This window comes from Symphalangus syndactylus, chromosome 24 (genome assembly GCF_028878055.3).
Source record: "Symphalangus syndactylus isolate Jambi chromosome 24, NHGRI_mSymSyn1-v2.1_pri, whole genome shotgun sequence".
Taxonomy (NCBI): Eukaryota; Metazoa; Chordata; class Mammalia; order Primates; family Hylobatidae; genus Symphalangus; species Symphalangus syndactylus.
In genome coordinates, this window is record NC_072446.2 from 61,164,148 (window position 1) to 61,188,970 (window position 24,823).

The following is a 24,823-nucleotide window of genomic DNA, read 5'->3' on the forward strand; positions in this document are numbered from 1 at the left end:
TGAATTGACCTAACGCATTTCCAACTTCTTGTGTTAAAGAGAAACATATATGGTAACCAGTGAGCTCTAAGCTTAAATTTATTTGGAATTTCACTAATATTTAAAATATCCTAAAACTTTCTTCCTTTGTCATCCAAAGTTATTATCCTAAATTTTCTGACTCTTATCTAGAAATTTGTTTAATTATAAAAATCTCAACTAGAAAGGAACCTAACCTGAGGTAATAAGCTAATCACTACCCACATTTAATGGATGATAATATTTTTATCTTTTCTCTTTTCAAAAAGTTATCTTTTAAAAATATTAATTAATAAAACATTGAAGATTCTTATAAAGAGGCTACCTCCCCAGCTTTTCCCCATTTCCTCTTCCTCAGATGTAAACACCATCTGGAAATCAGTGTGCATTAGTCCAATACATGTTAACATATTTTTATTTAGCATTATGATCCCCTTTGTTCCTGATCCACAAAAGCCGTCTCCCCCTACATTTTCCTTTCCACCACCATTGTTATATGGATATTTACTTTCACTGAACGTCATTTCCATGAAAATTCTGGGAGGTGGAGAGTAAGCCCTCTGCTTCTCCCCATCCCTATGCTTGCCCCCCAACCATCTTTTCCAGAAATACTCCTACTCTACTAGAATTCTTAACCCTTAATCTGGAACTACGTAGAAGAGCAATAACTCAGGCCATAGAGCTCAGTAAACCTAATTGTAGGAATGCAGATTAAGGAAAAATCTAAACAACAACAGGAAGGCACTTCGCTTGCCCTCTTCTATAAGCACTTCCCAACACACATTCCTTTAAGCTTTTCCCCTCCTAGTTTTTTTTATTTCCATAGATCTCACACAGAATATTCTTAAAACTGGCTCTAATTCCTACTGTTTTCCTGAGACAGTTACTCTTCAACATTAACTTGATATCCCCTTTAAATCACCATGTCTAAATCTTCTTCTATTCATTCTTGTTAATAGAATCTCTATGCTCTTAAATTCACAAGTTTATTGAACGAAATAATCAGTTACTTTCTGTGAAAATCAGTGTGCGTTAGTCCCAAACATGTTAATATGTTTTTGTTCGGCAACATGCTCCCCTTGTCCCTGATCCACAAAAGCCGTAAAAGGACACAAAATTTATCAGTAAACATCACACACACACAAGATCTGAAATCAATAAGATAAAATGTTAATACGAATTAATCCTTGGTAAGAAATTCTCATTTTGTTATGTTATTTGCTATTTGACTGGATTATAATATTTTTCAAATAAAAAAACAGATTGGGGAAAAATAATATTAAATGCAATATTAACAAATTCCTAATGCATTAGAATTTGACTGAAATATTAACACTAGAAAAAAATGAATTTGACTGTATTTGGCTATTACATGAGCATGGATTTTCTTCATATAAAAGTAGAGGTAAATGCCAGGAGCGGTGGCTCACGCCTGTAATCCCAGCACTTTGGGAGGCTGAGGCGAGTGGATCTCGAGACCATCCTGGATAACATGGTGAAACCCCATCTCTACTAAAAATATAAAAAATTAGCCGGACGTGGTGGTGGGCGCCTGTAGTCCCAGCTACTCGGGAGGCTGAGGCAGGAGAATGGTGTGAACCCAGGAGGCAGAGCTTGCAGTGAGCTGAGATTGCGTCACTGCACTCCAGCCTGGGCGGCGGAGCGAGACTCCATCTCAAAAAAGAAAGAAAAAAAAGAAAAAAATAGTAGGGGTAAATGAGAAATAAAATAGTCTTAAGTTTAAGTTTGATTCTATCAGTATTATAGAAGCAAAATTACAATAAACAAAATTAAAATGTATCTGAAACATGAAAATAATGTTTGTAAAAAAACATGAAATAACAGCCAGACATGGTGGCTCATGCTTGTAATCTCAGCACTTTAGGAAGTCAAGGCAAGAGGATTGCTTGAGCTGAGGAGTTTGAGACCAGCCTGGGCAAGATGGTGAGTCCCTATCTCTACATAAAAATTTAAAAATTGGCCAGAAATGGTGGTACAAGCCTGTGGTACCAGCTACTGGGGAGGCTGAGGCAAGAGGATTGCTTGAGTCCAGGAGGTCAAGGCTACAGAGAGTTGTGTTTGTGCCACTGCATTCCAGCCTGGGCAACAGAGCAAGGCTCTGTCTTAAAAATAAATAAATAAATAAATAAAAGATAAAAGGATACTGTATTATGTTAATAGCTCTTATAAATAAATAAGAAGGGTGGAGAAAACCCAATACAAAATGACGTATAGATTATGAACTTATAAATCACAAAAGAAAAATATAAACTGGCTAGTAACCAAGTATTAAAAATATTAAATTTTACTAGTAGTCAAATAAATACAAATTATTTTTTACCTATCAAATAAGCAAAGACAAAATATATAATATTAAAGGTAAATAATATATGCTAATCTCCATATACAAATATTCTGAAGAAACAATAGTTTTTTTAAAGCTGTATGCATATCACATTCATTAGGATGGCTATTATCAAAAAAAGGAAAGTAACAAGTGCTAGTGAAGATGTACATTGTTATTGGGAATGTAAAATAGTGTTAGCCACTATCAAAAACAATATTAAATTTCCTCAAAAAAATTAAACGTGGAATCACCATATGACCCAGCAATTCCACTTCTGGGCATATAACCAAAAGAATTGATAGCAAGGTCTCCAAGAGATATCTGCACATCCACGTTCACTGCAGCATTATTCACAAGAACTGATGGGTGGAAGTAACCCCGATGTTCATCAAAAGATAAATGGATAAATAATAAGGGGTATATACATACAAAGAAATATATTATTCAGCCTTAAAAATGAAGAATTCCTATCACACGCTATAATATGGCTAAACCTTGAAGACATTATGCTAAGAGAAATAAGCCAGTCACAAAAGATAACTATTGCATAATTCCCCTCATAAATGGTGTCTAAAGTAATCAAACTCATACAAACAGAAAGTAGAATCATGGGCCGGGTGTGGTGGCTCAAAACTCTAATCCCAGCACTTTGGGAGGCCAAGGCAGGAGGATTCCTTGAGCCCAAGAGTTCCAGACCAGCCTGGGCAACATGTTGTAATCCCATCTCTACTAAAAATACAAAAATTAGCGGGGAGTGGTGGCATACAACTGTAGTCCCAGCTACTCGGGAGGCTGAGGCAGGAGAATCACTTGAGCCCAGGAGGCAGAGGCTGCAGTGAGCTGAGATTATGCCATTGCACTCCAGAAAGACCTGTGGTTACCAGGAGCTGAGAGGAAGGGAAATGGCAAGTTGTTCAGTGGAGACAGTTTCAGTTTCACATATGAAAAAGTTCTAGACATCTATTGCATAACAATGTGAATATAGTTAATATCACTGAACTTCCATTTAAAATGGTTAAGATGCTAAATGTTACATTGTATGTTTTCACCACAATTAAAAACAATTCTCCAGGTATGTGAATGTTTTGATATTATAATTGTACATTAGATTTTTTGTTTTTTGAGATGGAGTCTCACTCTATTGCCGAGGCTGGAGTGCAATGTCACTGCAACCTCCACCTCCTGGGTTTAAGTGATTCTCGTGTCTCAGCCTCCTGAGTAGCTGGGATTACAGGCATGCACCACCAAGCCTGGCTAATTGTTTTTGAATTTTTAGTAGAGATGTGGTTTCACCATGTTGGCCAGACTGGTCTCGAACTCCTGACCTTGAGTGATCCATCTGCCTCGGCCTCCCAAAGTGCTGGGATTATAGGCGTGAGCCACCATGCCGGCTCACATTTAGAAATTTAATATAAAGAAATAACTATTGAATATGCAAAAAGACATGGCAATAAATGATGTTCATCTTAGTTTGGTATGTCATGAAAAAGAAAGGACAACTATTGAAACCTTCAATCCAGGAGAGTAAATAGATTATGATACAGTCACATGATAGAATACTCTAAATCCATTGGAAATTATGTTTAAAATCATTGAATAGTCAATCAAAGTTTTTCATAATATAATGTTAACTAATTTTTCTATAAACATATATTCATCTTATTGGTGAGGAGAGAGGGGAGGACAGGAGAGTATTTTAAGAATAATTTTCTCAGTATCTGTTTCTCCAACCAGCACAGGACCCTTTAAAAATGTATTACCTACAGATTTCATCTGGTCACTAATCATGAGCCCATCTTTTATTGTTGCTATATACGGTTCTTTCTTTGCTACTGAATTTCTCAAATACATCTCTATTCTCTTCCTAACAAAATTGTAAAGTCTTCAAAGGCTACAAGTTCTAGCAGTATTAGCACTGTTCCCTCTGATTGTTTTCTATTACTATCCTCCCATTACTGAATGAGGCTTGTATATAAGAAGGCAGCATCAAACAGAATGAGCATAGAAAATGAAACCAACACATATTTATTGCATACCGACTATGTACAAGACATGGCTGGGTACAAAAGATATTATTAAAAATAGAAGGTCTGGTTGTTATCTTCCAAGAATTTATTATCTTGTTAGGGAAGCCATGCATACATAACAGACAATGTAAACCCTGGATGTACTTTGAGAAGAATATGTGACTTACTTTCAATTACCAAGACATGATAAAATAAGTTACTAATACTTTTTCCTCATATTCAGTGTAAGAAGATATAATGTAATGGCCTAAAATAAGCTAATGATTTTCTAAAGTGCCTATCTGTTCTCTCGGCCATTTTATTCCCAAGTGAAATCTGAGGATAATTAAAATTCATGCCAGTTTTGGAATGTTAGGGACAGATCAAATAAGTGAAAATCTTCCAAGAGTTTAAAAAAATTCCCAAAGGGATTCATTAAAATCATACTGTCAACAAATATCCAAGTATGGGTTTTTAGTTCAATGGCACAAAAAAAGAAGGAAGGAGAAAAGGAAGGGAAAGAGGAAGAAGAAGGAAAGGAGAAAAAGGAAGGTAGGAAGGAAGGAAGGTAGGAAGGGAGGGAGGGAGGGAGGAAGGAAGGAAGGAAGGAAGGAAGGAAGGAAGGAAGGAAGGAATAAGAGAAAGAAGATCCCTATTTGTCCACTCAGGATTTGATTTCCATCATGACACTCAAATTGTTGCCAGCAATCCACCCATGACCTCCATGTTGCTAAATCTGGTTGTCATTCTCAGTCCTCAGCTTTGTACCTTTCAACAGAATTTCTTTCCTTCTTTCTTTTTGTTTTTTTTATTTTTATTACTTTTTTTTCTTTTTCTGGACAAGGCCTTATTTTGTAGCCTGGAGTGCAGTGGCCCTAGCTCACGGCAACCTCAAACTTCTGGGCTCATGTAATCCTCCTACCTCAGCCTCCCGAGTAATTGGGACGACAGGAATGTGCCACCATGCCTGGCTATTTTTTAAATAGAGATGAGGGTCTCACTATGCTACCCAGGCTGGTCGCAAACTCCTGGCCTCAAGAGATTCTCCTATCTTGTTCTCCCAAATTGCTGGAATTACAGGCATGAGCCACTGCACCCGGCCCCTTTCAAAGAGATTCACCATGAATCTCTCCCACATCAAAGTACTTTCTTCACCAAGATAGCATCTTCTCTTGGTTTTCTTCCTCCATCACTGGTCATATCTTCTTAGCCTCTATCTGGTTCCTGTCCATATCCCTTACCTCTTACTGGGGGAATGGACCAAGGCTCACACCTCCATCCTCTTTTCTATCTATACTCACTCCTTTGGAGTTTGCATCTATTCTCATGACTTTAAATACCTCCTACTTACCAACAACTCTCAAGTTGTATCTCTTGCCCGGATCTCTCTCCTGACTTATACATCTTCCACTTGACACGTTCAAACTTAAATTCTTCATTCTCCCCAACAAAACCTGCGTCCATTTCCATAACAGCTGGAAGCAATTACATCCTTCCAGTTGCTCAGACAGAAACCCTTGGAGTCATTCTTAACTTCTCCCTGTTGGTTCTATCTTCAAAATATATACAAAGTCTGTACTCCTTTTATCACTTCTACTGCAAGCTGCCATCTTGAATGAGGCAACCAGTTCTCTCCCAGATTATTGCAGTAGGCTACTGTTTCTTTCCTTGCTATGCCATGTCATCCTCCCCATACAGATTACTCTGGCTAAAAGATTCACTAGCTTAATCTTTTAGAAACTTAAATTGAATCACACCATTCCTTTTCTCAAACAACTGCACTGGCTTCCCAATTCACTTGGAATTAAATCCAGATGTCTTACAGCTGCCTCCAAGGCCCTACATCATCTGTCCATGGCCCCTTCTCTGACCCTAAACAGCTACCTTTTCTGGCTGCATTTATCTTCCCTCTGCTCGTTTGATTTATCCACAATTATCTCCTGGGACTTCCCTGGCTGAAGATTACCTCCTTAGGGTCCTTACTTTAGCTGATTCCTATGCCAGACAGGATCTTTCCCCAGAATATCTGCTTATTTCATTCCTTTATCTCTTTTAAGTCATTGCTAAAATCTCTTCTTCTCAATAAGGGCTTTCCTGACCCCTCTATTTCTTATTGAATCCCAGATTTAACCACTTCCCCTTTAGTTTGCTCTCCTTTTTTTTCTCCATTTACAGCTGTAGTTAGTTTCAAGCATTCTATATGATTTTAATTATGTAAATATTTATGATAATTGCTTAATGCATGCATCATTTGCCCCTACCTCCCTGCTAAAATTTAAGTTTCATGAGGGCAGAGATCTTCTCCTGTTTTGTTTACCAATATACCCTCAGTGCCTACAACAACCTTTGGCCAGTAGTATACACTGAATAAATAAAGTTTATTGCATAAACAAAATTAGGCAAGGAATGTAACAGCATGAGATGGAAAGCAGTATCCATGCTTTTAGCCTTAGTTATAATTCATGAAATTCTGCAAAAATTGTTTCTGTTCATACTGCTGTATATGGAAAAATATCCATAGTATAAGATGATGTAAAGCCACCACAGTTTACACATGCAAACACATGCAGCAGTGATCACACAGAAAGCAGGGAAGCGATGCCTTTTGTTTAAGTAGGTAAATAGCTTTTCTCCCAAAATTCATGCAAAACCCTCTATGAATAAGGATTATTATTTAATAAGGAGACTCTCAGAGACCCTCAATGTTATGATACTGGAAAGAATTATTCATCATGCTCCCAAAGGAGGTATCTAATTTGGAAAGATCTCATTTATTCATAGATTGTTTTGTTATATATGTTTTAAATTACAGTTCTTTAAAACTTAAGTGCAAAACATGGTTCAAGTTTATCATGCACAGTAACCATAGTGATGTCCAAATCAGGGTCACGACAATAAAACTGTGTAGGATAAGTGACTCACACTGACACTATGTTATTGTCCAAATGCTTCTCCAAATCAGATGTGTGCTTAAAATTAATTTTATTTAATTGGGTTGCATGTCCCTCTGGCCATGTAGTTACAACAGAGGGGCATCACTAGCTCTTGCTGTCTGGGTCAGTCATGTAAACATGCTAAAATTTCTACAAGCAAATGACAGCTCTGGAACTAACTGGAGATTTACAGACGTGTATATATCTGAGTGGCACTCTCCTTTTCTTTCTGGATCTGAAGCAGCATGCCAGCTCTCCTGGGGACTGGCAAGCTGAATGCAGTGCAGACAAACCCTGCAGGCCTCAAAACTCAGCACCTCCATTTCCTGTCCCTCAGCAGCTTGGAGTAGAAGAGAGGATGCCTGTGGCAGGCTTGGTGCATGGTGTTAAGGCTGGCTGTGGAGCATCCTTTTTCAGTCTGCAGTGTAGGGCATGAGAAAACGCAGCTGACAACATGAAGCCATCGCAGGGTACTCAGGCTCCAGGACTGATAACAGCGTGTCTAGATGGAGTGAGAAAAAACCAGCCAATAAAGGCAGGGGCTTATGGGTAACGAGACCACCCACTAACTAATCCCAAAGTACTCCTGTGGAGAAGACTGTCATTCTCTTTTTGACTTAGGTAACAAAATGTCATCATGTGACTGGTCCCAGGCTCAAAGGCCTGCTTTTCCTTCTCTGTTCTTCCTATGTGCAATTTTTGGCAACACCCAGTCTCTTTGGGCCACATTTTTCTTTATATTTAAACAAAAGAGCTGAACACAGGTTTTTTTTTTTTTAATGCTTTTCTTCCAGTTTGAATATTTTGTGACATCACAAGACAAGTCAAATTGTGATACTCCAAATAGTGGCCAAGTGTCTCCTTATCCAGTCTTACCCATTAAACCAAAAATGAAAAATACCATTTTGGTAAGGAAGCAATTGTTTCTGCTATTATTCAAGAAATGCTCATCATGGCCAGCCACGGTGGCTCACATCTGTAATCCCAGCACTCTGGGAGGCTGAGGTGGATGAATTGCTTGAACACAGGAGTTTGAGACCAGCCTGGGCAACATGGTGAAACCTCATCTCTACAAAAAATAAAATACAAGAATTAGCTGGGTGCGCCTGTACTCCCAGCTACCCAGGAGGCTGAGGCAGGAGGATCGCTTGACCCTTGGAGGCAGAGGTTATACTGAGCTGACATCATGCCACTGCACTCGAGCCTGGGTTACAGAGTGAGACAGTTAAAAAAAAAAAAAAAAGGCTAATCACATATTCAGTGCAGGCATTAGTATACTTTTCTATCTAATATATTCAAGTCTATTTGCTTCTTAGAAGAGGTATTTATTTCCTCACCATATTACTCACTATACTGCTCTTGATTTGTGTAGCCCCTGTTGAGTCCATTGAGGGCACGACCTCTCCATTCCTAGCATTAGTTCAGCATAGAGTCCACACTGATAAATACATGTGGACTAGTATGAAGCCTTTGTAGACACACATGCACACATGTATGCACACATACAGCCAGGTAGGACATGAATTTTTGTAATAAATATGCTATGTTATGGCTATTTTGTCTTGTTATCCTCATAATGGGCCAAAACAGAAGTGCCTCCCATCCCCTGCCAAAAATCAAAAATGCATTCACTATGACTATTTATTTCAGAGAAGTGTATGATCATCTTGTGGTGTCACAGATAGCCCTAAAATTCCCCACTAGAGACTCCAATGTAGGAATGAGAATCTGGGTTTCTTAGCTTAAAGAAGGCTGTCATGATGGCTCCAAGAATTTTATTTCTTCTCTTCCCATATCCTCTCTGTGTCACTTTCTGCTCTTACTTCATTTCCTCATTTGTATTTTGGGTTTCCTCCTAGTTCACTCCAGCCACTCTGGCCCTTCCACTCCTTAAACACAGCGGCCCATACCTATTTCAGGGCCTTTGCCCTTGCTGTTTCCTCTATCTGGAATAGTATTCTCCCAGACAGCCTCATAGCTAGACCCCTCACTTCAATCAAGCCTTGACTTTATGACACCTGCCCAGTGGGGCCTTTCCTGGATTTTGCCAAAACTGCAACATCCCTACCCTCCAACATTTTATATTGCCCATCCTGCTTCACATTTATTTATGCTTAGCTCTTATCACTATCTAACATACTATATAATTTACCTATTTTCTTGTTTATTGCCTGACTTTTCCATGAGAAGGATAAATCCCATGACAAAAGGCTCTTTTATTTATTTTGCTCACTGTAGTATCTCCAGGGCCTAGAACAGTGTCTGGCACATTGTAGATACTCAATGAATACTCTGTGAATGAATAAATGAATGAAGTGTCATAAAATTCTTCCCAGAGGAAGTGAGCAATTGAAAACTAACTTGAAATCTAAAGAATGAGACTGAATTATCCCAGCAAAGGGAATGGAGGATGGTGAGAAGGAAGAGGAACAGGAAAGAGCATTTCAAAGAAAGAGATTTGGAGTACATCAAGATTTTGGTAAAGCTGAAGGCTGAGGGCCAAAGGTTCAATAAGAGGTAACAAGGTGCGGCTAGTGAAGGAGGCTGGGACCATATCCTGCAGGGCCTTGGAAGCCAGGCAAACAAATTTGCACTTTACTCTTACAGCAATGGAGGATGTTTGAGAAATTATAATCAGAGGACAGATATTCTTTCTAACTAAAAATAAAATCGTCATGACTAGAGTAAAAAGCGGTAAGGCTGGAGGCAGAGAGACTGGCTAGTAGGTAGAGGAGGGATGATGTGTGTACCAGAGTAGAGGTGATGGCACTCAAGAGAAGCAGAAGATTCTAGGGTCAATTAGAAGACTTTGTAATTGATATTTATGTATATGATACAATAATATCTGATTAAGTCATATAATTATTAATTATATGCAATAAAGATTACATGTATTTCTAGAGTGGGTCAAGAAGAGAAAGGTAAGAGAAAAGAAAGGGTCAAAGGTGATGACCGAGTTTCTGGCTTGGGTAACTGTAGCGTCAGATATTAGTAGTATCAGACAGATATTAATTAAAGAGCATGTAGTATAAACATGGCCAAATTTTTTGACACTCCTCTCAATGACAGGTAGGGTTTGTAAACCAAAAAGCTCTCAATCAGTTTAGAAGTTTACTTTGCCAAGGTTAAGGACATGCCTTTGACATTAAGATGTACATTCCATGTCCTGGAAAGGCAGGACAAATGGAAGTTGGGTCAGTAGGGGGTCAGCGCTTTCAGGTCATAGGTGGATTCAAAGATTTTCTGACTGGCAATTAGATGACTCTCTCTAAATACCTGGAATGAATAGAAGGGAGTGTCTGGGTTAAGGTAAAGGGTTGTGGAGACCAAGGTTTTTATTACACAGATGAAGCCTCCAGGCTTCAGAGAGAACAGATTGTTTTAAGGTTTCTGTTTTAATATTAATGCTGGTCAGTTGTGCCTCAATTCCAAAGGGAGGATGGTATAATGAGGCATGTCTGACTATCCATTCCCATCATGGCCTGAACTCATGTTTCAGGTTAACTTTGGAATGCTCTTGGTTGTGAGGGGGATCCATTTAGTTGGTTGGGGGCTTAACATTTTATTTTGCTTTACAGGTCCTATGTCCCTTCCTCTTAAATTTGGGCAGAATTTGTGACTTCTTTGTCCAACAAAATATTGCAGAAGTGATGCTGTACCAGACTGAAAAAGAGTGGCAATTTCTAGCTGTGGTATCTTGGATCCAAAGAATCAATGACCATGTACAACAGACCCAGTCAAGTTCCCAGGAAACAGCCAGCACCAGCCATGTTGGTAAGATATCCTGAAAACAGATGCTTCAGCCCACTTGAGCCACCACAGCTCACACCACCTGGAGCACAGTCAAGCCTTTTCTGCTGAGCCCTGCCCAAACAGCAGATTTGTGAACCAAATAAATAATTGCCATTGTTTTAAGCCGATAATTTTTAGGGTGGTTTGTTGTTAAAAGCTATGGATAACCAGAAAAATGAGAAAGAGGCAACAAGAAGAGAAATTGTCATGATTTTTCTGTGTGAAACCACACAGGGTTAAGCAGTTGTGGTTACCTAATTATTCCTACTCCATAGGATATCACAGGAAAGAAGAGAGTGTGCTTTACTATGGGGTACACTGTTACTTTGGGATGATCCTGAAAGGAGTTAATTCTGATCCAAACTAACAAGAGAAGTAACAGAATATATTAAACACTTAAAGATCATACTTTCATTTTGTTTGAACCACTGGAGGAAATCCAATCCCAAATTAATATAACAAAACCAGAAGCTTGCTTAAAAAATATTTTATCAGATTCCAAAGTTCAGCTTGTGGTAGGGTGTACTGGAACCCTTTAATAGTTACTCTAGTAAAGACATTCTTTTCATTTTGTAAGTGAACAAAAGAAGACAGAGTGAGCCTCTCTGGAAGTGCCTAATTTATTGGTAGACATTGTCCCTATATTAAGTTGGAGATCGATAAGGCTCCAGATCAATATCACAGCTTCATGTCAGGGGACACTATATGTATGTGACAGATGCAGCCAGGTAGGAAAGGAAAGTAAACAACTCTTTGTTTTTATTTGAACTACTTTTTTTTTTTTTTAAGTGAGTCAGATATAGACAGTTCATTTTAAGTGCTGGTATTCAGAGCTGGAATGTGAATGGGATTAAAGTAGTTTTATTAGAGAAAGGGGAAGCCCAGAGGGAAAAAGGCATGAAAAATTCACTTCAAAAGCTGACATTAGTCCGACATGCTTACCACAGAGCCAGAAACCATCTAGGTAGACTTCAGCTAAAGGCTCTATAAACCCAAGTATTATTTCTATTATCATCCTAATCACTGTCTTCATTGAAAAGGAAGAAAACACACCCACATTGTAGACATAATGTTCAAATTATGCATGTGCCCTGGAGCTTAGGAAAGGTTAGATATGTCTCTTGGTTTTTCATGAATCTAACTTAGAATCACCCATTCAGGTTATTAATTACTAGCATTTCCCAAATGTAATTACAGACTTTTTAGGAAATGGGTTGTTGCATATTTCTCTACCCAAAGACATGACAGAGAGTCTTACTCCTTTGTGGTATTTAAAACATGTTAGGTCAATGCATAGGTAAGTGAATCAAAGGAAAGAGAAACAGTATTACCATCATTATTCATGACCGAGAATATGATGTGGCCTCTGTTTCATGAAGGTGGATTAATTCCAAACACCCCATCACAAAAATGTGGCCATTCTCACCACTTTTATGGCTTATTTAAGAGGGCATGTTGGTGTCTCCATAATATCAGGATTGGTGGAATTGTTTCTTACATCTGTTACATAAGGTCTACATACTTAAGTCCTTCTTGAATATAGTTCCAAGAGTAATTTTATCTTCAGGCAGGGATCTAAACTTTATTTTTAAAAAAAATGGAGATAATGCAATCCAATATATTTCCTTTGGTGACCTGAAATCTTACAGCCAGAATCAATGCCGTCATACTCTGATCTTGTCAACTTAACAGTCTGAATGCCTTTCTGGTTCTTTAGAATGATCTTATTCATCTGTTTTAACCTTAAATGGTTTTCCATCTTTAAACTATTCAACCAAATAGCATTTTATTGGAAGGAGCAAAGAGAAGGGATGAGTTGGGAAGAAGAGTAAATCTTCTGTATCTCAACAACCCAACTCCCCAATCTATTTAGATAGTTATTTTAGGGTTTCTGTGTGTCACAAACAGTATTCAGCTACTCTTATGGAGGTTACATAACAGGTATAAAACATGCGTCTTCCCTTCAGGAAAGTATCTTTTACATCTGGTTGAGAGATGACACATATAAAGACAAAGATATATCTAGTAAAATAAGGAAGTAAAATTTTCAAACACTGCGATGATAAAAAGTGGAAGAAAAATTCGATGAGTGCACAGGGAATGGGATAGTTGCAAAAGCATCATTCATTCATGTCTTTACTCATCAAATATTGACAATGTTTGCCATGTTTCAGTGACTGGGCCAAGCTCTGGAAAGTCCATCACAAGTGAGAAGCAAGGCATAACCCTGGCTATGGCAGAATCTCAAAATTTGTGGGATAAGGGCATGGCTGCCTGAGCTTGACTCCTTACTTTGACACTTATTAAAGATGGTTCCTGTAGGGATTTGGTCATGCAACTTGACATTTCTGTGCCTCAATTTCCTCTTTTATAAACAGACATAACAAGAGTTAACTGTCTTTTAGAATTGCTGTGAGGATAAAATGCGTGAACATATGCAAATGTTGGCCCATATAAACACTATACAAATAGAAGTCTACTCCTGAGAATATAGGGGGAGACAGGCCAGGCAAGAGGTAAACCTAGGTAGCAGGGACTTGAATTGGATCAGAATTTCCAGGAACTTCCCCTGGTCCCTTTATTGACTTAGACTTAGAGGGTCCTGGTTCTGGGAAAAGGTGGAGCACATGCATCTCAGCCAGAACTCCTGAAGAATGTTCCACAGTGCTCAAACACAAGTGCAGGACACTGCTCTCTTAATGCCACTGTAGAGTATGGACAAGCTTGAGGAGATGCCTGTCAGCATGAAAACCAAGTCAATATAGGACCCTCTTCTCACTGCTTGGTTTTCTCAGCTGGCTGGCATGAGAGCTACCCCGAAACGTTTTGAAGAGGCCGTGTGTGGGGTGCCAGGCTAGGGAATTTATGAATTACCCCATTCAATTCCAAGCAATAAACCTCAGAGATAAGAACAGTGAGTCTCAGTTTATAGATTCGAAGTCTGAGGCACAGGGAGGTCAAGTGCCTTGTCAGTAAGAAGGTTCACCAGCTTTTATTTTGCCTCTTAGACCTAGAGACCAAGGCTGTTCTAGGCTTGACCTTTAAGCCAACAGAGGTGGTAGAACTTTGAGTCACAGTATTTGATATCTAGTATGGTCAAGCCCACAAGAAGAAGGGAATGCATGAAAGAACCCAGGCTGACTGGCTCCAAAACCTATGGATCTGTAATTCCAGCAGGAAGAGAATGGGAGAAGATCCCATTGACAAGGGCCTAGCAGGAATTAATATTTTCCTTTCCATTGCAACATCCTCTCATTCCTGATGAAGAATTGTTAAAAGCAATATGTATTGCACCCCTTCCCTCCTCAGGGTAGGCCATGTAGGCCCTAATTGGGGAATTTGCTTTCAAGGACTCATGCACAGGCATTACACACGCTAGTGACAAAGGTCCTGAGGAGTCACGCAGCTCTCCAGCCCTCCAGGACAACTCAGGCAGGGATAGGGACACTGTGATTGCAGTTGTCCACGCTGGGCGGCAGTAGCTCCCAGCAACAAGAGGCCAGTCTGGCCCAGCAAACTCATCCCCTTTGTGGAGGGAGGTGTGTTTGTTTTCTGAGGCCCAAAATCATATACAAAATAAGGCATGCCATTCCAAGGCATAAGTCAGACAGTTCCACCAGTTCTTTTCAGTTTGTCTTTAAAATCTCTGATTATACAACTTTAATATTTGGCCTCTCCTCATTGGCCATTAGAGGGAGGCTGACTGGAGCTGAAGGGTGTTTTGCCACATAGCTGTAGATGAGCTAAATGCATGAACTATTCTGAACCTTGAATAGTGCTGAGCAGAGGATTTGGGGACCTGCCCTCACACTCTTTAGAGAGGTCCCTGTGTTTTAGCCATGTCAGATGCAATTAGGTACAGTTCATCTCTCTTAAGTTCCTCAGGGATTTATTACATGGGCTCCTGAAGGTTTCCCTTTCAAATGGCCATAGATTTTATATCCAAATCAGTGTGCAGTGATCACTCTCCTCCTAGCTTTAACTCATGGCAATTATGCCTCCATGGAAGTTGAGAATGTAAAGAGTAGAAAAACAAATGCTGCTCTTTGAATTGTCACATGAAATGCAGCAGAAGACAAAATTGATTTTGTAACATATCAGGTGATCAGAGGCTGTGTTGGCAGTGAAGCACCCAGCTTCCATGCTCCCTCTCCCCAAAACTGGGGACATATGTATCTTTTCTCGTGATGGCAACGAGAGACTCACTTCTATCTCAGATCCTGTCATGACACTGAAAATGAATTGATTCTGTGTCTCAAGCCAGAGCTGGGCATGATACAATTTGCTGAGATCCATTGCTCTGCTTTCCACCAGTCAACACAATATACAAACCACAGTTTGTATATTTCTCATCCAAAATGAAAGCACAATGTATACTCTGCTCTCATGAGGCTAAAAAGAGCCAAGGGTTGGATTTGCACAAGTTTAATTCCTACTAAGATTTGCAAAAGATAATTTGAGAAACACATAGACTTTGTAGCTTTGAAGGAACTTAAAAATGACTTTCAACAACCTCTGTCCATTTGGAAACCCAGGTGTATTTAAAATTATTTTCGCAGTTTGTTTTTAATCATCAGTTTTTATGAAAAGAACCAGACTTCTATGCTCTTTTAAAGCACTAATTTGCTTTAAAAAACAAAAAGAGAGAAGCACAATGACCAATTGTCTTATGAATCAGAGCTATACTCTATATATACCACCATTAACTCAACAGTTTGTGATGAAAGAATAATGTAACCTCATCATGTTCTCTAACAGTGCTGAGTCATTTCTCTGTGAAAGGACTAACAAAGCAGGCTTATGTCTCATCTTCTCTCAAGCAAGTTTAGCCACATTATTACAGTATTTCACCTCTACAACCTCTCCATTCTCCTCTGAGTCATTGTTTATCTCTTCTCTAATCTAATTGGAAAAAAGTAAGTTAATCTCAAATGTCAAATCTATATGTGTATACCTTTATGTCTGAATTTCAAAACTGGCTAATGTCAACATGAGTGAACCAATGTGAACATTCTAAAAGATACGTCAAATTAATGCTAACTTGGAAGAATACTTTTTTAATATTAACCCAAAGAATTTAGGTATACAGATAACATGCATTAAATTTAGTTAATAATCAACTCATTCTTTTTCTGTCCATGTAAACATGAATCAGAGTGTGTTGTTAGTGAATGTAAACAACAAAACTATTCACCTACCTATTAATCTATTCAGTGTGTATTTGCTGAACCTGTACTGTGTACAAAGTTTTAATTATGCAATGCATAAGGATGAAGATAAAAAATACAGAGCTCACAGTCCATTTGTCAGTACAACAGAGACGAGTAAGGTGAAAACCACGGAAGCACAAAATAGTGTTATGTGATAATCAGAGAGAAGAGATTACATCTGGTTGAAGCATGCAGGAAGTAATTAGAAAGGGTCATTTAATGAAGGTGGGGTATTGAAGATGGAAAGAATAGGTACTCCAAGTAGAAAGACAAAGGTATCAGGGCAAAGAGCTAGAGATAAGAAAGCCTGGGCAACATAATAGAAGCAGCCCATTTCAGATGGGTCTTTAAACTGGAAGAGTAAAATTTGAGCCTGGAAGGGCAGGTTGAGTTTAGACCATGGAGAACCTTGAAAACTAAATTAAAATTCTGCTGGTTAATAACTAGGATAGATCATATTATCAACTTGGCCAGTCAACCATTTAAAAAATAAAAGCATTAGTCAAATAAATTATTAGGTAGAATTGAAAATGTTCTTTTGACTACTTCAAATATTTTTGCTTTTGTGTTTTAACTAATTTAAGCAAATGATATGTGCTCATGGTTGTATGCTCTATGGTCCCCTATCCTGAGTCTATCTCTATTTTGTAATGTTTCTCTATATAACATTTATTACTTCTCATCAAATGACTAATAATACTTATAGTTTTACTTTATTTATTTATTTATTTATTTATTTATTTATTTATTTATTTTGAGACGGAGTCTCTCGCTCTGTCGCCCAGGCTGGAGTGCAGTGGCGCGATCTCGGCTCACTGCAAGCTCCGCCTCCTGGGTTCACGCCATTCTCCTGCCTCAGCCTCCCGAGTAGCTGGGACTACAGGTGCCCGCCACCGCGCCCAGCTAATTTTTTTGTATTTTTAGTAGAGAAGGGGTTTCACCGTGGTCTCGATCTCCTGACCTCGTGATCCACACGCCTCGGCCTCCCAAAATGCTGGGATTACAGGTGTGAGCCACCGCGCCCGGCCTATACTTTTACTTTAAAGGCATCTGACAACAAACAATACACAAAAGAGAGGACATAGACTCCCTAACAAAAAAATATGAATGTGCCCCAAGTAATCATGCTTTGACACTCTTCATGTAGTCTTTCATGGAGATGTAGCATTGCCAGTAAATCCATGCAAGGTCTCAGATTCTACCTTTGTGTACAAATGCCATACAGGCCAAGTAATATTTTTAGGATTTAAGGATGTTCTCTTTCTTCCCTTCTTCAAACTAAGGAATGTAAAATGGCAAACCCTCTCAATGCTTACACACATTTGGCTCTGAGGCAAGTTGAAAGCAAGATGCTTAGACTATTTACCATTTTACTTCACAAAGGAATTCTCTTTGATGAGTGAATGATCTTTGCAAAATTATGCTTACAGGTATGTTTATAAAGTTGTGTACAAAGCCAGTACCACCACTTTTACTGAAACTATTCTAAAAAATTGAGGAAGAGGGATTCTTCCCTAACTCATTCTATGAAGCCAGCATCACTCTGATACCAAATTCTGGCAAAGACACAGTGAGAAAGGAAAATGACAAGCCAATATCCCTGATGAATGTAGACACAAAAATCCTCATCAAAATGCTAGCAAACCAAATCCAGCAGCATACAGAAAAGTTAATTCACCATGATCAAATAGGCTTTATTCCAGGGAAGCAAGGGTGGTACAACATATGCAAATGAATAAATGTGATTCACCACATAAACAGAACTAAAACAAAAACCATATGATCCTCTCAATAGATGCAAAAATAGCTTTCAATAGAATCCAACATCCCTTCACGATAAAAAAAAAAAACCTCAAGAAACTAGGCATTGAAGGAACATACCCCAAAATAACAAGAGCCATCTATGACAAACCCACAGCCAATGTCATACGAAATGGGCAAAAGCTGGAAGCATTCCCCTTAAGAACAGGAACAAGACAAGGATGCCCTCTCTCACCACTCCTATTCAACATAGTATTGAAAGTCCTAGCCAGAGCTATCAGGGAAGAGAAAGAAATAAAAGGCATCCAAATAGGAAAAAAAAGTCAAAATGTCTCTCTTCACTGATGTAAGATTCTATACCTAGAAAACACTAAAAACACCACCAAAATCTCCTAGAATTGAACAATGACTTTAGCAAAGTTTCAGAATATAAAATCAATGCACAAAAATCAGTAGCATTTCTACACACTAATAACATTCAACCTGAGAGCCAAATCAAGAATGTAATCCTACTGAAAATAGCCACCTGAAAAATAAAATACCTAGGAAAATAGCTAACCAAAACGTGAAAGACCTCTACAAGGAGAACTACAAAAGCCTGCTGAAAGTAATCATAGATGACACAAACAGATGGAAAAACATCCCATGTTCACGGATTGGAAGAGTATTTATCCTTAAAATGGCCATTCTGCCTAAACAGAGTCACTGCTATTCCTAACAAATTACCAACATCATTTTTCACAGAATTAGAACAAATGATTCTAAAATTCATACGAAACCAGAAAGGAGCCTGAATAGCCAAAGCAATCCTAAGCAAAAAGAACAAAGCCAGAGGCATCACATTACCTGACTTGCAAGTATATTGTAAGGCCACAGTAATGAAAACAGCATGATACTGGTACAAAAACAGATGCATAGGCCAATGAAACAAAATAGACAGCCCAGAAATACAGCCACACACCTACAACCATTTGACATACAACAAAGTTGACAAAAACCATTAAGAGAAAGGACTCCCTACCGAATAAATGGTGCTGGGATAAGTGGCTAGCCATATGCAGAAGAATGAAACTAGACTCCCACCTTTCATCATATACAAAAATTAACTCAAGACGGGTTAAAGATTTAAGTTTAAGACCTCAAACTATAAGTCCTAGAAGAAAACCTTGGTAATACCATTCTGAACATTGGCTTTGGCAAAGAATTCATGACTAAGTCCTCAAAAGCAATCGCTACTAAAACAAAAATTGACAAGTGGGACCTAATTAAACTAAAGACCTCTGCACAGCAAAAGAGGCTATCAACAGAGTAAACAGACAACCTACAGAATGGGAAAAAATATTCACAAAGTATGCATTAAACAAAAACTTAATATCCATAATCTATAAGTAACTTAAACAACTGAACAGGCAAAAAACAACCCTATTAAAAAGTGAAAAGAGGACATGAACAGACATTTCTCAAAAGAAGAGATACAATCAGCCAAAAAATATGAAAAAAAGATCACCCTCACTAATTATTACAGAAATGCAAATCAAAATCACAGTGAGATACCATTTCACACCAGTCAGAATGACTATTACTAAAGTGTCAAAACAGAACAGAAGTTGGTGAGGCTGTGGAGAAAAGAGAATGCTTATACTTTGTTGGTGGGAGTGTAAATTATTTCAATTTCTGAACTGTAGAAAGCAGTTCAAAAATTTCTCAACGAATTTAAAACAGAACTACAATTTGACCCAGCAATCCCAATAATGGATATATAACCAGAAGACAATAATGGTTATACCAAAAAGTTCACCACAGCTCTATTCACAATAGCAAAGACATGGAATCAATCTAGGTGACCATCAATAGATGACTGAATAAACAAAACGTGATAAATATACATCATGGAATACTATATATCCATGAAAAAGAATAAAATTATATCCTTTTTAGCAACATGGATGCAACTAGAGGTCATTATCCTAAGTGAATGAACACAAGAACAGAAAACAAAATACTGCATGTTCCAACTTATAAGTGTGAGCCAAACACTGGGCACACATGGACATAAAGATGGAAATAATAGACATTGGGACCACTAGAGAGGGGAGAAAAAGAGGAAGAGAAAAGGCTGAAAACCTACCTATTGAGTACTAAGCTCACTACCTGGGTGATGGGATAATTTGTACCCCAAACCTCAGCATCACACAATATGCCCATGTAACAAAACCCCCAAATCTAAAATAAAAGTTGAAATTATTTTTAAAAAGAATCAAAATCCTTAAATGCTTTCCAGTAAGAGGGATTTTGAGAAAATAAAGTGGATGCATAAACTTTTGATGAACAAATTCCCAAATAGTCTTTTTTGAGACAGAATCTCACTCTGTCCCCTAGACTAGAAGGCTGGAGTGCAATGGCGCAGTCTCGGCTCACTGCAACCTCTACCTCCCGGGTTAAAGCTATTCTCGTGCCACAGCCTCCCAAGTAGTTGGAACTACAGGCACGTGCCACCATGCCTGGCTAATTTTTGTATTTTTAGTAGAGATGGGGTTTCACTATGTTGGCCAGGCTGGTCTCGAACTCCTGACTTCGTGACCTCAGCCTCCCAAAGTGCTAGGATTACAGGCATGAGCCACTGCGCCTGGCCCAAATAGTCTTTTCTAAATTGAAACCATCAACACACAAAGTCAATATATCTCTTTTCTCTAAAAATTCAGTGTCATCACAAGAAATATGAAACTTTGGCCAGGCACAGCGGCTCATGCCTGCAATCCCAGCACTTTGGGAGGCCAAGGCAGGCAGATCACATGAGGCCAGGAGTTTGAGACCACCCTGGTCAACATGGTGAAACTCTATCTCTACTAAAAATACAAAAATTAGCCAGGGGTTGTAGTGCACACCTGTAATCCCAGCTACTCAGAAGGCTGCGGCATGAGGATCATTTGAACCCAGGAGGTGGAGGCTGCAGTGAGCCAAGATCGCACCACTGCACTCCAGCCTGGGAAACAGAGTGAGACTCTGTCTCAAAAATAAATAAATAAATGCAACCTTTTTTGTTCATGTTATCGGACCATGTGCAAATTCCTTGTTCTGTGCCAGAACTTCTGTCATTTCTGTGCTTATACCTTGTGATAGTTCACAATGATGATAACCTGAAGCAAAATTGTTTCTATCTTGTTCAATGCTTGCTGATTCTAATATAAATAAAATGTTCAATGATGATCTATAAAGTTTGTTTGTGAATTTAGTAATCCAACGAAATTCACCTTTTCTCCCTTGGTAGCTTTGAATTTTTTTTTTTTTCTTACCATACCTCACCATCAGTTCCAGTTGTCTGCAGTTTACAAAAAGAGGAACAAATACAGTCTAAAAAAAAGGATGGCATCTCAAAATAAATAAATAAATAAATATGTGAATCTCCATTTGATACTGCCTTCCTGAGACCCTCAAGTCACAGACATTTCTTTACTGGTTCTATGATTTTTGTACAATTATTTTTTTAAAAATTATGCAAATGTTATGAAAGAAATCTTTCTTACCAAAAGAAAATTAAACAAAGTTGTTTCAACACTTACTTTAAAAAGATAGATATAAATGTATTCTCCTAATAAGTGTTAGAGATAGGCAAGCTCAAAGCAATATTATTATCTGGCCTAACATGTCTTTACTTTTAACAAATTGCATTCAATTCCAGAAGTTTCTAAACAAATTAGGGTTGACTCAATTGAACACAAAATTAAAATAGTTCTTATCTGTTAAAGTACCAACATCAATCAATGTTTAATATGCTCTCCCGAATAAATTTGTATTTTATTATTTTATTTTTATTTACTTATTTATTTTGAGACAGAGTTTTGTTCTTGCTGCCCAGGCTGGAGTGCAATGGTGCAGTCTCAGCTCACTGCAACCCCCGCCTCCTGGGTTCAAGCGATTCTCCTGCCTCAGCCTCCCGAGTAGCTGGGATTACAGAAGCCCACCACCACACCTGGCTAATTTTTGTATTTTTAGTAGAGACAGGGTTTATGTTAGCCAGGCTGGTCTTGAACTCCTGACCTCAGGTGATCTGCCCGTCTTGGCTTCCCAAAGTGCTGAGATTACAGGTGTGAGCCATTGCACCTGGCCCTGAATAAATTTTTAGAAACAATTGATTTATTTACATGTTTATGCATTAGTGAGATTTTCCACCTCAAATCCCATCACCTGAGTCTGGAGCATTCCATTTTCATTTCAATTCTCAATAAACAAATGAAGGGCAATTTATAAAGGCCTACACAGAGCCTCAAAGATCAAGCTAGATCTAGCAAAAGCAGACTTAAAACACATGTAAATCTAGTGATGTATCCAAGTGACTGTAGTTGCAGACAGACAATATTCTAAAAAGAAACCTAATAAAAGAAAATGAAATTTATCTGAGGGGTTCCTATGAGTAGAAAGTCATAATAATAAATGTAAGTATATTACCAGGAAGACTCAATAAGTTAAGATGATAGAAACATGTATTGAACTTTTACTACATTCTGTGCATGTGTTGAGCACATTTGATACATTAAATTATTTCCAAATATGCTACCCTTTCTTAGAGTTTTTGTGATATTGTCAGGCTTTGTGTTCCCACCTAAATCTCATCTTGAATTGTAATCTCCATATTCTTCATGTGTCAAGGGGGAGACCAGGTTGCGGTAACTGAATCTTGGGGGCAGTTTTCCCTATGCTGTTCTCATGATAGTGAGTGAGTTCTCAGGAGATCTGATAGCTTCATAAGTGTTTGGTAGTTCCTCCTGCATTCATTCTCCTTCCTGCTGCCTTGTAAAGAAGGTGCCTTGCTTCCCCTTCCCCTTCAGCCATGACTGTAAGTTTCCTGAGGCCTCCCCAGCCATACTGAACTGTGAGTCAGTTAAACACCTTTCCTTTATAAATTACCCAGTTCTCGGACAGTTCTTTACAGCAGTGTGAAAACAAACTAATTCACTTAGTGATGATAATAATAATGATAATAGGTAATATTCCTATATTTTTTGCTAATTTTCAGGTATTACACTAAACCATTTTACTTGTGTCAAATCTAAAATCCTCACAATTATCCTATAAGATGCACTTACCCTCATTTTACAGATCCAGAAACTTAGAAGCAAAGAGGTTTAATAAAATACCAAAAGCTATTTATACCACTAGCCATTTTCCCCTCGTGAATGATGACTCTCTGATTACTGAAATGATAGGAGGGCAACCTGGATCCCTGTCAGACATCATGTGAGAGAAACTGTCTAGCTGTTTACCCTTTTTTTTCCCTCCTGAGCACACAGCTAATTTTCCTAGCCTCCTCTGCAATTAGAAGGGGTCATATGACCAAAACTTGGCAAATGCAATGTGGGAAAAAGTGACAGGTACCACTCTGAGGTTTAGCCCATAAAAATTTGCCATAAAATCCTCCACTCTCTTTCCCTTTCTGCCAACTAATGTCAATGCCTGCAACAACTGCAGAAACCATGAGTTGAATATGGCAGAGTAGAGAGTTCTGTAGATGTCTATCAGGTTCATTTGATCCAGTAATGAGTTCAGATCTGAATATCTTCGTTAATTTTGTCTCAATGACCTGTCTAATATTGTCAGTGGGGTGCTAAAGTCTCACAATATTACTGTGTGGGAGTCTAAGTATCTTTGTGGTCTCTAAGAACTTGCTTTATGAATCTGGGTGCTGCTGTGTCGGGTGCATATATATTTAGCATAGTTAGATCTTCTTCCTGAATTGAACCCTTTAGCATTATGTAATGCCCTTCTTGGTCTTTTTTAATCTTTGTTGGTTTAAAGTCCATTTTGTCAGAAACTAGGATTATAACTCCAGCTTTTTTCTGTTTCCATTTGCTTGGTAGGTTTTTCTCCATCCTTTTATTTTGAACCCCTTTGTGTCACTGCATGTGAGATGGGTCTCTTGAAGACAGCATATCCATGATCTTCTTTCTTTATCCAGATTGACACTCTGTGGCTTTTCATTTGGGGTATTTAGCCCATTTATATTCAAGGTTAGCATTCACATGTATATATTTGATCCTGTCATTATGCTGTTAGCTGGTTATTTTGCAGACTTGTTTATGTGGTCACTTTATTATGTCACTGGCCTGTGTACTTCAGTGTGTTTTTGTAATGGCTAATAACAGTCTTTCCTTTCCATATTTATTGCTTCCTTCAGGTGCTCTTGTAAGGTAGGTCTGGTGACACCGAATTCCCTTAGCATTTACTTGTCTGAAAAGGATCTTATTTCTCCTTCAATTATGAAGTTTAGTTTGGCCATATATGAAGTTCTGGGTTGGAATTTCTTTTATTTAAGAATGTTAAATATTGGCCCTCAATCTCTTTTGGCTTGTATGCTGAGTTTCAGCCGAGCAGTCCACTGTTAGTCTAATGGGCTTCCTTTTGTAGATGACCTAACCTTTCTCTTTAGCTGCCTTTAACATTTTTTTCTTTCATTTCTGCCTTGGAGAAGCAGATGATCATGTGTTTTGGAGACGATGTTCTTGTGAAGTATCTTACTGGGGTTCTCTGCATTTCCTGAATTTGTTGGCCTTCCTAGCTAGGTTGGGGAAATTCTCATGGTTGATATATTGAAATATGTTTTCCAAGTTGGTTCCATTCCCCCTATCTCTTTCAAGTATACCAGTGCCATTTAGGACATAGGAATGGGCAAAGATTTCATGATGAAGACACTAAAAGCAATTGCAACAAAAGCAAAAATTGACAAATGGGATCTAATTAAACTAAAGAGCTTCTGCACAG

At 38.4% G+C, this 24,823-nt stretch overlaps 1 protein-coding gene and 1 long non-coding RNA gene across 8 annotated transcripts in view; one reads left to right on the forward strand and one right to left on the reverse strand.

Moving 5' to 3' along the window:
• LOC129474208 (uncharacterized) overlaps positions 1–11,227 on the forward strand; it is a 44,745-nt gene extending 33,518 nt beyond the window's left edge. Inside the window, exon 3 of the long non-coding RNA XR_008654484.1 lies at positions 10,883–11,227. This is a non-coding gene — a long non-coding RNA (uncharacterized lncRNA). The remainder of the gene's footprint in view (positions 1–10,882) is intronic.
• The window catches only part of MACROD2 (mono-ADP ribosylhydrolase 2), a 2,104,525-nt gene that overhangs the window by 1,167,677 nt on the left and 912,025 nt on the right, over positions 1–24,823 (reverse strand). The gene's annotated exons all lie outside the window — the stretch shown is intronic.